This window comes from Thrips palmi, unplaced genomic scaffold (assembly GCF_012932325.1).
Source record: "Thrips palmi isolate BJ-2018 unplaced genomic scaffold, TpBJ-2018v1 HiC_scaffold_16, whole genome shotgun sequence".
Taxonomy (NCBI): domain Eukaryota; kingdom Metazoa; phylum Arthropoda; class Insecta; order Thysanoptera; family Thripidae; genus Thrips; species Thrips palmi.
In genome coordinates, this window is record NW_023144625.1 from 11,337,459 (window position 1) to 11,347,143 (window position 9,685).

Consider the following 9,685-nt stretch of genomic DNA (forward strand, 5'->3'; position numbering starts at 1 on the left):
CCTCCGCCCGTCAAAGCGTTGAGTAATGCAACACACACACACACACGCACACACACACACACACACACACACACACACACACACACACACACACCAGCTGAAATATTCACCGAGACTGCGCCGCGGTGTGTAGGTTTGGCTGTCTGGCCCCAGTAATAATTGGCAAGTCGACTCGACGACGACGAAGGCCCGCCACGCCTCGCGGCCACGCCCTCCCGGACGGCCTGGCTGCACGCGTGGGGAACGAGGATGAAAAATTCGTGCGCCATTCAGATGTTATGAAAAATAAAATGGTTTGCAACGCGCGGCGGCGGCGCGCCGCGGACGCGAGGTACATAAGAGCAGCAGACAACGCGACGCAGCAGCCAAGTGACGGGAAACATAAAGACGGACGGACGGACGGACGGGCCAGGAACGGACGTGAGCACTGCATCTTCAGGGCCGGCCTGCCGGCCGGTCGCTGCACCGGCGCACGGCCCTGCACGGCTCCATTGACGGGGACGTCATGTTATTTCGGCGATCATCCTCCCTCTCTCCCTCCCCGTCTCCGCCCCGCCCACTCCTCCGCGCGCCGCTGCGGCTGCTGCACGTCACTCGCGCCCCTCCCTTTTTGTTATTTGCCCATTTATAGGGCATGACTAGCGCGGTCGTTGCTCAACAACCTCTCCGTCCGGCGTCCAGGCCGTCCGGGCGGCGGCGGCGGCGGCGTCGTCGCCGCTCGGATTGAGCGATCTCCCCCAATCACTGCTGCCTCCGCCTCCTCCTCCTCCTTCTTCTCCCCCTGCCGGCAGGGCGCGCCACCGTCGCGCTGATGCCCCGAGGGGTATTTACACCACATTAATTTCTTTCACAGTGAGCCGCGCGCTGCCCGCTCTGCTTGTGCTGCCGCACCCCCGGCAGCGTCGGCGGCCCCGCACATGTTGTTCCGCGAGCGCGATCACGCGAGCAAGGGGAGCCTCCGGGAACCTCCTGGCGCTGGTCCTCGTCGCAGCGCGGCCGATCGACAAACTTCCAAAAACTATACACAACAACAAAGCCGCGGTAGGCATAGTCAAAGCAGCGAAACTTGGCCCGAGTGTCCAGGGTGAGGGTGGCGCCGCGCCGCGACGGCCAGCCCTTGGGCCAGGCGGCCGGCCAACGCTCCCCGATGGACTGCCGGACGGACACAGTCGACACGGCATCATGGCGTTTGGTTATTTCTGTCCGGCTGCTCACCTCGCTGAATCCCAAAGAACGGCGCCATTTCCGGCGCGCGGTCTCGTCCCCGCGACCATCATCCTCGTCATCATCGTCGTCCCGATCCACTCCGAGTGTACATACCCGGAGTTTCATACAGCCTCCCTTGGCAGCGCTCCGCCAAGCTCCGCGACGCGCCTCAACTTTGTTGACGACAAACAACGCGACGCGTAACTTGTCGCGAAGGCTAAATTACAGGGTATTTGCACACGAGGGCACTCCGCGGACGGTCGGTCGGCCGGCGGACTCCGCGGCGTCGCTCTGTCTCTCTCGCGCCGCGCGCCGTGAGTGCGGGAGGGACAGAGACGACTGTGCGGAATGTTCTGCGAGACGAGCGCGCGGAACAGGTTCAAGCGGGACGCGGCGACACGGGACGTCGCAATGCGTCGCAATGCAGCAGCGTCGCTCTGTCTCTCTCGCACCCCTACGGGACGCCCAACGAGAGAGACAGATCGCCGAAAGCACTGGCTGGACTCGGCCTGCTGCGCGGGTCGGGTGCCAGTGTAGCGGGTACACGGCGGGGACAAGTCCCCTTAATTTTACAGTGCCGAATCCGCGTGCAACGCCCTGGGCCAAGAGCCAAGCCTCCCGAATCGGCCCTTGTATACTTTTCCACGCAATCGCGACACAAATCGGTACGTACGTGCGTATTTCTGCGTCGCGAGAGTTTAAAGAAGGGAGGAGGCGTGGATGACTGTTACAGCGTGGTGGTGATTAGCCTTTCCCTTCCAGCGCCTCCAGCACTTCCAGCCCGTGGGGGCTTTAGAGGTGCGTTCGTCGTAACCTTCGCCGCCAAGGCAGGCCCACGGCAGGGCCACGGCAGGGCCTCGGACACGTTTACAGCCAGCACCAGCGCGTCGTTCGGCTTGGAAACGAAATGCCACGAATTATGAGACAAGGAGCATCCCGAACGAACCGAACGAACCGCCGCCCGATGGAACCGTCCGACGGACGACGCCAGGCTTGTAATTATTTTTGCGCCCACCGGCGTGTGATAACCGAGTCGGCTGGAGCCGGCGGGGCCGTCGCGAGAACCGATTGGCCACTCTAGACTCTCTCTCTCTCTCTCCCTGCGCGCTTAAGTGGCAGCCCGCATGGGTGGGAGGGAGACAGAGAGAGCCTGCAGGGCTCCAGCCGACCGGGGCTCCTGGAAGTGCTGCTGGAGACTCCGGCGAGGAGGGAAGGTTAAACCGCCATCGATGAAGACGTCCCCAGTCGACAGGTTCCAGTTTTTACGTCCGGCAGTCTGAGCGGCGAGCTCTCGGAGGCGACAGTGTGGTGGCTCGATAGTCTCGATGCGGGACTCGAGACTCCAGCATCTCTTGGCATCAGTAGGCAGCAGCAGCTCCGGACCAAAGACTCAGCAGTGTGGTGGCTCGATAGTCTCGATGCGGGACTCGAGACTCCAGCCTCTCTTGGCATCAGTAGGCAGCAGCAGCTCCGGACCAAAGACTCAGCAGTGTGGTGGCTCGATAGTCTCGATGCGGGACTCGAGACTCCAGCATCTCTTGGCATCAGTAGGCAGCAGCAGCTCCGGACCAAAGACTCAGCAAGACTTACAACTTAAGAAACTATAAACCTCGCGAGGCTCAAAGAAGTCTTCCCTCGCGGAAGCACCTTTACCTGACTCCTTACATGTTAAACCAAATGCAAAACAACGCGACGAAAAAAGAAGATGGAAACACGAACGGAGGCTCCCTTGTTTCCGTTTGCGACTGTTTGTCACGCCTAATGGAATTACAGCCAACACCCTTCCCGCAGAGGTGTGGACGGCTGGAACCTGATCCCATATGCGTGCCCGCGGTGGCCGCGGTGCCTGCCGCCGTGAGCTGTGATTGGTGAAACTCGTCCGGGCGCTTCCGCCAATCCAGAAACAAGGCAGGAAAGTGAGTGCATCTGAACGGCAGAGGACTAAAAACAAAACACAGCTTTGGCAAAAAAAGTCTTGCTGGACAGTAATAAAATGGCGCCCTCCTGTCTTGAGCGTTGCGCGCTTCAAGCGCTGTACTTCAATTTCCACCTGACGCGATGCTTCTGTCAAAAAAAATACTCGTGTCCACTTGAAAAATACTTGCATTGAAAATACTCGATGTGACTGTCGATACTACTACAACGTACATACTCATCCCAAAACAAAAGCGCACGTAAACAAAAAAAGGGGGTCAGCTGGACTCGAACCCGTGACGGCGGTGGTGGTGATGACCATCCGACATTGAGTTGCCTCGGTGCATCGCGATGATGCGGCCGCGTCGGTGTGTGCAGCACACTGTAATTACCAGGCCGTAGGCAAGCGTGGCTGGGGGTTATTAATCCGGGATCACCACCACGGTAGCGCCGAGGGGGCAGCGTGTAAAATGTACACACACACACACGCGCGCGCGCGCACACACACACACACACACACACACGCGTGAGAGGTAATGGAAGCTCATTATGGCCCAGCTTTAAGAACGGCATTCCATCCATCATGTAAGGGGCCGAAGGCATCAAGTACTGTGATCCGCCGCCGGCAGCAGCCGCGGCAGCAGCTCGAAGAAGACAATCCCAAGAATCATCCTGCGTCGCTGCACGCACGAGTGCAAAATGAAACGGTCGCAAAAGGCAGCGACAGAACGGGGGTTGGGTTGTCGTAAGCTGTTGAAGAGAGGTGATGCGGTGATGGCGACTGTATAACCTCACCGTCACCTTTCTGAGGCTGTGTTTGAGGTTATGTTGTTGTTGTTGCTGCCGCCCTTGCTGTGCATGTCCGTGCACGCAGGGCGGGTACTACACGGGTACCTGCTTGCGGTGCGTTCGCTGCGTTCGCCGCGTTACACGGTTCGCGGTGCGCGCGGTGCGGCGGCCCCACCGACGTGTTCAGAATAAACTAAATGAGCAAAAAGGTAATTCCCTGCGCCGACTGGCCGACCGCTCCGACTGCACACGCAGCACACGCCTCGCAAGAAGCCGCGCCGCCCACCAGAGGGAAGGGACAGAGAGCCAATCAAATTACGTCATTTCGCGCGCAAGTCCGTCCCGCGAGAGCGAGAGAGACGGCGCGGTGCAGGCCGCGAGGCTGCACCACAAGGACCTGTCCATTAGAGTGATGGCCGCTAGGCGGACATAATTTTGCCTTTAGTGCTCCTCAAATTTCACGTCGCTTAATGGCTGCTTTCATCCCACGGAGGGATGCAATAAACCACTCTCCTTCTCCGCCGTGCGCCTCCTCTCGTCACAGTCCCGGTAGGAGGCGTGGCTGCTCGCGGCCGTGGCTCGGCCGGCAACGCCGTGGCGGTGGCGGACCGAGCGGACGGAGCGGCCTCCAGGCGTCCAGGCCGGCCGGCGCGTACAGCAGTTACGCCCCGCAGCGCACTGCGTTTGCCAAGTACCCCGCTCGCAGTGCAGCCGCTGCGGGGAGAGAGAAAGAAAAGAGCAAGTTCCCGCCCCGCGACGCGACACGGTGCGGCCGTAATTTACGCGAAATTACGCACACCTCCGTTATTTTGAAGCGCCCTTGCGACGGCGCTATGACTTGTTCCACGGTTATGGTCAAGGGATATCCAGCGCAGTTGACACACACACACACACACACACACACAAATCCGCACTCGCATCTTCCGTATATTTGGTTGGAAATTTGTGTCGGAGCCTCTGCGGGGCGGCGGTCGCATACAGCGGCGGGCCAACGTCCTTGACGACGAGGCGACCGAAGTCGAAGTGGAGTTGGAGTCCCGGCGTCCCGGACGACCGCCAGACAATGCGTTAATCCGGCGATAAATCGGCGGATTATCGCAACGGCACCGCCACCGCCTCATTTGGCGGACGTCTCTCTCGCACTCGCGGGGCGTCCCCGTGAGGGCGCGAGAGAGACAGAGGGAGAGGACGCGCGGCATCGCTCCGCAAAATAAGGTGGTGGTGGTGGTATGTAGAGATGGGCCGCCATCCAAACAACATTTGACGCGCGCGGCGGGGCTGGCTGGCTGGCTGGCTGGCTGGGCTGGCTGGCTGGCTGTGGCTGGCTGGCTGGCTGGCTGGCTGGCTGGCTGGCGTTCTGTGCTGGCTGGCTGGCTGGGGCTGGCTGGCTGGCTGGCTGGCTGGCTGGGCGCTATCCGTGATCTGAACACCACCACTCGGCCCGCTGGCTGGCCGGCCGGCCGGCGGACGGCGTTCTGATTGCTTTCATCACCTCATAAACAGAGAGGCGGCCGTTCAGCCACTCCGCCCGGCCGCGGCCCGCCAGCCCGCTAGCCCACTCCACCTGTTCCCGCGGATATTCCCCGCGGGGAAAGGGGGGGGGGATATAGTAGTAGATCTGTTTCAATCACTTGCGTCGAGAGGCTGGCCGGCCGGCTGGTGGACGCGGCAGGAAAAGGCCCTGGGAACTGGGTGCCTCAAACGGACGAGTGCGGGGGCGGGGCACCCTTCCCGCCGCTGTCAGCACGGCGCTGGCCGCGTCAAACCCTCGCAGCAAACTCGTTCGCCACACCGCGGCAGAATGTCTCTCTCTCTCTCTCTCTCTCTCTCTCTCTCTCTCTCTCTCTCTCTCTCTCTCTCTCTCTCTCTCTCTCTCCCGCGGCCCACGGCGGTATGACTTTCGCGACAACTGTTTTTGCGAGGCTGCCGAGCCTGGAAAGTGTCCTGCATCAAACCAGTCCGCGCGCCACGGCGGCCACGGCGTCATGCGAGAAGCCGATCATATCACGGCCTACCCCGCGGCACACTCAACGCCCAGCTTCCCTCTCGCACTCACGGAGGCGTCGCTGCTGACGGCGTGGTTCGGACGTCCCAACACCCCGACGGCCCGGACGGCCTTCCCTTGATTCTCCCCTTAATTGCGGTTAAGCAGTCGGCAGCCGGCGAGGACGCTTCGAAGGCTCGTTTCCGTTCAGTCCAAACATCCTTTGCTTTCTCCGAGACAACAACACAACAGCAGACAAGCGCCAGCAGCGAGGCGCCGCCGGGTGATTTAAACGCCCCGCGCCCCGCCCCCGGGCAGCCTCCGCCCCGCCCCCAGGGACCTGCCCCCAGGGACCTGCCCCCAGGGACCTGCCCCCAGGGACCTGCCCCGGTCCCTCGGGTCCTCCGGTCCCCGTCCGGTCCTCGGGGAGGCACTCGTTGGGGCGGACGCGGCAGTGATTGTGTGCCGACGGCGAAGGCCTCAAAACGGCCAATTTTCGCCGGGATGCGAGACGCCACGTCAAAACGCTAGGGGAGGGTCCACTGCTAAAAATCCGAACTGCGTCTCTAGGATTGACTTAAGTTCAATTCCCTAACGCTAAGCACTCCCTGGCCGAACGGCCGGCAGCCACCACAATGCAAACAGAGGGCGCGGGCAGCAGTCAGCAAGTCAGCCAGCCAGTCAGTCAGTCCAGCGAGACGAACAGGGCGTTAATTTGAGGGGAAACCGTTCCTACAGTCGTAACGCTGGCCAAACACGGTGCTGTTTGTTTGGACTACCTACGCGGTCCCAGGCGGTCCTACGCGCGGCCCTGCGCGCCGTGCTGCAGGAGGGACCCTTGGTGGGCCCTTGGTCCGGCCACGGGGCCCTTTTTCTCGGAAGCAGCTCCTTGTGTCGCGGCGTCCACTAGGTGTGGTGGTCAGCGGCCATAACAGTGTGGTATGTGACACGAGCAACCCACCGGAGATACGCTCCCCGAGTGCATTTCTCCCCCTGGCCGCTCTGTCATGACACTCATGGGGCGTCCCGTAGGGGTGCGAGGGAGACAGAGCGACTCGTCGAGGTGGAGGACGGGAAAGGTCAGGACAGCCCGCGGAGCCGCGGAGGACGTCCTGCAGTCCGGCGTCGTCTCGCCAAACTGTTTCCCCGCACGATCGGGCGGCTTTATTTCAATGCCTCTCAGACTCTCTGCGGCCAAAGCGGAACACGACGTGAGCCGAGCCCAGCCGGCACACTGCGAAGCCGCCAAGCCGGCAAAGGACATGACGGAGCGTTACGGAGGCATAAGCCTGGCAAGTGCAGCACACGCAAAGCGCGCAAAGCCGCGGCACGGCCAGCCATTCAGGCTCCGTCTCTCTCGCACCCCTGCGGCCCGCGGGCACTGTGCGGGCACTGTGGGGCGCGGCCCGTGAGTGCGAGAGAGACGGAGCGACAGGTGGAGGGCGGCGGCGCGGCGGGCCTCAAAGCGCGGCGACGGCGATCCGCTCGCTCCTCATCGCCGCGCGTCCTCGCGGCCTGCACTGCAAACACTCGCTCCGTCTCCCTCGCACCCCTACGGCCCTACGGCGCGCCCCGCGAGTGCGAGAGAGACGGAGCGACGGCGCGACGAAAGCGCTGAGCGCGCGGAATCAGTCCGCCGCTGGAGGGTGGCCGTCAATGGAATAAGGGCTCCGCTCTGCGCCACTGTAAGCCACTCAAAGCCCTTTTGCTAATGAGCGCGGCGAAGCACCGCGGTCTAGTCGGCCGTGAGGAGGAAAGAACGTCCAATTAAATGTGTTCTGCCTCCTGGCACGGCACTGCCACCCTCGCTGGCCTGGACAGTCGGCCATCATTACGGACAGGCGGACAGATAGGCAGACAGACAGACAGACAGACAGACAGACAGACAGACAGACAGACAGACAGACAGACAGACGCTGACTTTGTACGTGGCGATTACGATGAGCGCGCCACAGAGGGGCGTAACAACAAACGTAGCGCGCCGCGCCGTGCTGCGCCGCGAGGCGTGGCTAACGCGACGCGGCGGCGCGTCTTGGAGCGGGGCCGCCTGCGCCGCCTGCGCTGTTGGAGGAGAAGGCCGAGAAGGCCGAGAAGGCCTACCCCTTGCCCGCCGAGCCCGACACAAAGGCAACGCAGTCCTCTTTTTCTCTTTCGGTTCGGATTATTAAAATAAGTAGACGAGAGAAACGAACACTGCGCGGTGCACTACCACCACCGGGGCGCGGGCGGCGGGGCGCCCCTCTTGCGGCCCCTCAAGAAGGGCCTGGGGTTGCGAGGACGCCGCGCTAGTGATTTATTGTGGTTGTCGCCACGCATTGCGGTGCCGTGCCCTGTCCGCGATCTCACACGCCACGGAGCGGCGGAGAGGTCACGGCACTACGGGCACAAGTGCGAGGGGAGCACGCACACAATCACACACACACACACACACCTACACGCACACACACACACACACACACACACACACACACACACACACACACACACACACGGGCACGCTAGAGTAACGCAGAGGCGAGACGCGGCGGCGCGAGAAATAACGAGATGACAATAATGGCAAAGCGACTCTCCAGGGGGAGGAAAAAGAATCCGGCGTATTCGTCATGCTCGGGGCCCAGCGGCCCGACGACGTCGCCGTCCGTGGACGCCGCGGACGCACAGTGGGCCAGAAGACCGGTGGAGGCGGCCAAAACTCTAAACGCGTTTGGAGCTCCAGAGTCGCTGAATGGGACTCGAGCCGAACGTGTGACCCCACCAATGGATTGCTCTCCCGACGAGGAACCCATTGGTGGGGTCACATGTTCGTTTCGAGGCCTGTTTAGCGACTCTGGAGCTCCAAACGCGTCTAGGGTTTTGGCCGCCTCCACCGGTCTTCTGGCCCACTGTGGGACGCCGCGGTGGACTTCCCCGCCCTCTCTCTGTACTCACATCCAGCTGTGGCCGTGGTTGTAGGCCGGCCGCTCGTGGCGCTCGCGGTCGCGGTGCTCCGGTCGCTCCAGGGGCCGCTCCAGCGCCCTGTCCAGCGGCCGCGCGCCCTCCTTGGTCACGTTGCCGACCACGGCGAGGGCGGGCTGGGGCAGCAGCAGCACCGCCTGCAGCAGCACCAGGGCGACGCTAGCCGCCGCCGCGGCCGACGTCGCCGACGTCGCGGTGCCCGACATGCTGGCGGCCGTCGTCGCGCTGCTCTAAGGTGCTGCGGCCGCCGTGGCGCACCAGGGCACCTTCTTCATGTTCACGCCCTGCACTGGACACACACTCACACAAGCCACACACACACACACACACTGTATCCGATGGGTATCCACTGGGTAGGCACTACACTGGAAGCGGGCCGCGCGAAGCGGAGCGAAGTCTCCCGATCGCGTCGTGTGCGCCACCTGGTGGCGGCCGGCGGTACCAGTTCGATTCACAGCGACCACGCCAGAGGTTCGGCAGCGACTGACTGACTGACTCTGCCGCGCCGCGCCGCGCGCTGGGCTGGGCAGCCTGCTGGAGAGGAGCGAGGAGCGCGGCGTCGGGAGCGTCGGGAGGGGAAGAGAAGGGCCGGCACGCCGCCAACCCCTCTGCCTCCTCGCCCTCGCCTGCTCGCCTCGGCGCGGCGCGGCGCGCGGTCCGCCTCCTCCTTCCCCCTTCCCGCCGTCCACACCTTCTACCTGCCTGCCCTCCGTCCGGCCTTCCCTCCCCGCCCCTACCCGCTGCACGCGATATGTGTGTCTCTGGCCGCGTATTTGTTTTTCCGGAATAATTTAAAGGGTGCAGCCGAGCAACATTCCGTTTTGTCGAGACAATGCT

The 9,685-nt window shown here is 62.7% G+C and overlaps 1 protein-coding gene across 1 annotated transcript in view; it reads right to left on the reverse strand.

Annotated features, from left to right (window-relative positions):
• The window catches only part of LOC117642187 (protein Wnt-5b-like), a 40,109-nt gene extending 31,199 nt beyond the window's left edge, over positions 1–8,910 (reverse strand). Inside the window, exon 1 of the mRNA XM_034380123.1 lies at positions 8,822–8,910. The gene's annotated coding sequence lies outside the window, so the exon portion shown is untranslated. The remainder of the gene's footprint in view (positions 1–8,821) is intronic.
• Positions 8,911–9,685: the final 775 nt, after the last annotated feature.